We start from the raw sequence: 3,301 nt of genomic DNA, 5'->3' as shown, positions 1-3,301 counted from the left end.
TTGACAGAATCCACCGTAGTGTAGAGTTAAGTCCTAGGCCTTCACGTTTACTCATCGACTCACCTCAAGCAACTTCCAGTCCTGCAAGCTCTGTTCATGGTAAGTGCCCTATATGGGTGTGCCATTTTAAAAATCTTTTATACCGTATTTTTCCTGTACTTTTCGATGTTCTGATATGCAGATACCATTGTGTTACAATTGCCTACTGTATTCAGTACAGGCAAATGCCATACAGGTTTGTAGCCTTGAAGCAACAGGCTCTACCACATAGCGTAGGTGTGCAGTAGGCTACACCATCTGGGTTTGTGTATGTACCCTCTGTGATGTTTGCACAATAATGAAATCCCCTAAGGAGAAATTTCTCAGAACACATCTCCATTGTTAAGTGGCACATGACTGTGTTGCCAACAGCCAGGAGGGCAAGAAAAGGAAGGAAGGATTCTGGAGCTACTCTTGCTGGGTACTGTTTACTGCTCAGGATCCAACCACACCTGTCTCTGATAAACCTGTTAGGCAGTAGCCAATTCCCAAAGCAGTTCTTCACATTACATTCCCAGAGTACCAGCCTTGCCACTGTGTAACGACACATTCTCATTCTCAGAAAAGTCTCCGTGTTTCATGCCTGTCCCTATGGCTTTCAGCGGTGCGTTCTGACTATGTATTTTAAGGTATCATCAAACCTGTGGCTCTCGTTTTTAAGGGTTGTTTCCAGTTTCTAGATTCCCAAGGGCAGGCGTACACAGACACCTCCAGCAGGGCCTGACTATGCAACAAATTAGCTACTCTTATGTGAAATCTACTAAAATCATCCCCTAGCATCCAAACAAAAGCATTTTATGAAACAATACCTCTGATTATACTGCAATAATAACGAGATGCAATTATGTCATCTCTAACTGGAGTTTGAAATTTTGAGACTTAAGCTAATTATTTTCACATGCAAAAAAAGCAACACAGCCATGTGAAACTGTGGAATATTTAGAAGACCAATTTAAAATTTTTTTACACCTAATGAGGAACTGATCAGCACTATGTCCACAGTGCATATTAAATGTGCGAGACTATTGCAAACCCTTCACATAATTTCAAGAGCTGCAAATGTATTTGGCACATAAAACATAGGAACTTAAGTACTGAAGGGGGTAAATGACTAGATGGAGTTTGTTTTATAAAGTGATTTAAGTATAAATAAACTTTGAAATTAACACTTTCATTGCAACTATAAAAAGTGTGAAGAAGGCAGGAACATTGTGTTTGTAATACTTCTAGAACCACGGCAAAACAAACTACTTCAGACCAAAACAATAAATAAGCTCTTGCCAGTTCATAAGAGACAGAAAAATTAGAAACTATATATGATCACAAAATATTAATACAGTTGACATGCAGTTTTTGGTTCACTAGGAAGTTGACTAAGTTACTGTGTAGTCATTGGTTTTGCACCTTAAAACTCTTAGAGAGAATGAGTTTTTAACACAAATAACTGAGACCTGAATAAAAGACCAGGAAATTCAAATGCTGACTCTGCAACAGTCTTGCTATGTGACCCTGGAGAAATAATCAAATCTTCACTTATGATGTCTGCAGAAAATAGTTTTAAAATGCATTTTAAATCCTAAAATATTAAAGCCAGAAATAGACCCTAAGGATTATCCAATCCCCATGTTTTGCAGAGCAGCAAAATGAAGCCCAAGAATTAAGATACTATTTATACCTGGATATTTTTCCTGATTCCTACTTTCTCAACTCACCAGCAAGGATTTGAATGGAATAAAAGAATTTAAGAGAAAAGAAAAGTACATATAATTAGAGCTTGTCATTTATTGAGATCCCCTTAGACAGAAGAGTGGTACTTTAGAGGCATCATCTAATTTCAGGGACTCTATATCCTTTTTTTTTTTTTTTAATTTTTCAGATTAAATTTTTTTTTACAAAAATGCTCAGAGAAGTAACTTACCTGTATTCATACAGTAAGTTGGTGTCAAATTTGAAACTTGAAGTTTTCTACCTGCACATGGTCTAGTGGGCTAAAAAGTCACTCAATCTGAGACTTCCTCAAAACCAGATTTGAAAATAAATGCTTAGTTGTACACATATGTTCACAGTAACATTATTCGTAATAGCCAAATAGCAGAAGAAAGCAAATGTCAATCAACTGATGAATGGATAAATAAAATGTGATGTATCCATACAATAAAATATTACTCATTAATAGAAAGTAATGAAACACTCATCTATGCTATAGCGTGAATAAATCTCAAAATAGAGTGCTAACTAAAAGAAGCCAGTCACAAAAGACCACATAATGTGCAATTCTATTACATGAAATGTCTGGAACAGGCAAGTCCCTAGAGACAAAAGTGAATTTGTGATTGCTTAGGGCTGGAGAAGGTGAAGAGGGAATAGGGAGTGACTGCTAAGGGGTATGGAGTTCTTTGGGGATGATGAAAAAAATCAAAATTAAATTAAGCTGATGATTACACAGTTCTGTAAAAATACTAAGAAACATTTAGTTGTATATGTTGAATAGGTAAATTGTATTAATGTTAATTATATTTAAATAAAGATTTTAAAGAATTAATGCTTATGGTCATTAGATAATGGTATAAAAGATCCTTATAGTCAATTTCCTTGAGATCCCTTTCAGTTTATCGACTATCATACAAAGTGACCATACACAGAATGCCAGGAAGTCTCAATACTGGATATGTCAGCCTTATATTTGTATAGTTGACTACTATTTTTTTATTTTATTATTGGTGTTTATTGGGTGTTCTCCAAGAAATCTTTGCATATTTTTAAGGCCAGGAAGATATATTATGTTTCACTTCTTTTAGAAACTTCATAGTTTTAGCTTTAGGTTTAGGATTATGTCCAACTTAAATTAATGTTTGTGGAAAGTGTAAGTTGACTTTTCAGTTGCTTTTTTACCTGTATGAATAATCAAGAGTTCTAGAAATATTTGTCGAGGGGAAATAAATGTACCAATTTCTCTTCTGTTAGCTTCTTTGTCAAAATAAATGAGCTACACGATGGGTCAATTTCTGGATGGACTTTCTGTTCTGGTGATATTTTACAAGTGTTATGCCAATATAATGTCTTGATTACTCTGGCTGTAGAGTAAATATTGAAACCAGGAATATTGTTCTTTCTCTTCTTATTTGACTATACCAAGCCTTTTGTTATTCTGTATAATTTTTATAATTAACGTCTCAGTTTCTCCAAAAATGCCCTCTGGAATTTTGTTAGGGTTTCTCTATTATCTATAGATTAATTTGAGAGAACAACTTTATAAAACTAT

This window comes from Macaca fascicularis, chromosome 8, assembly GCF_037993035.2.
Source record: "Macaca fascicularis isolate 582-1 chromosome 8, T2T-MFA8v1.1".
NCBI lineage: Eukaryota > Metazoa > Chordata > Mammalia > Primates > Cercopithecidae > Macaca > Macaca fascicularis.
Note: the sequence above shows the minus strand (reverse complement) of the source record.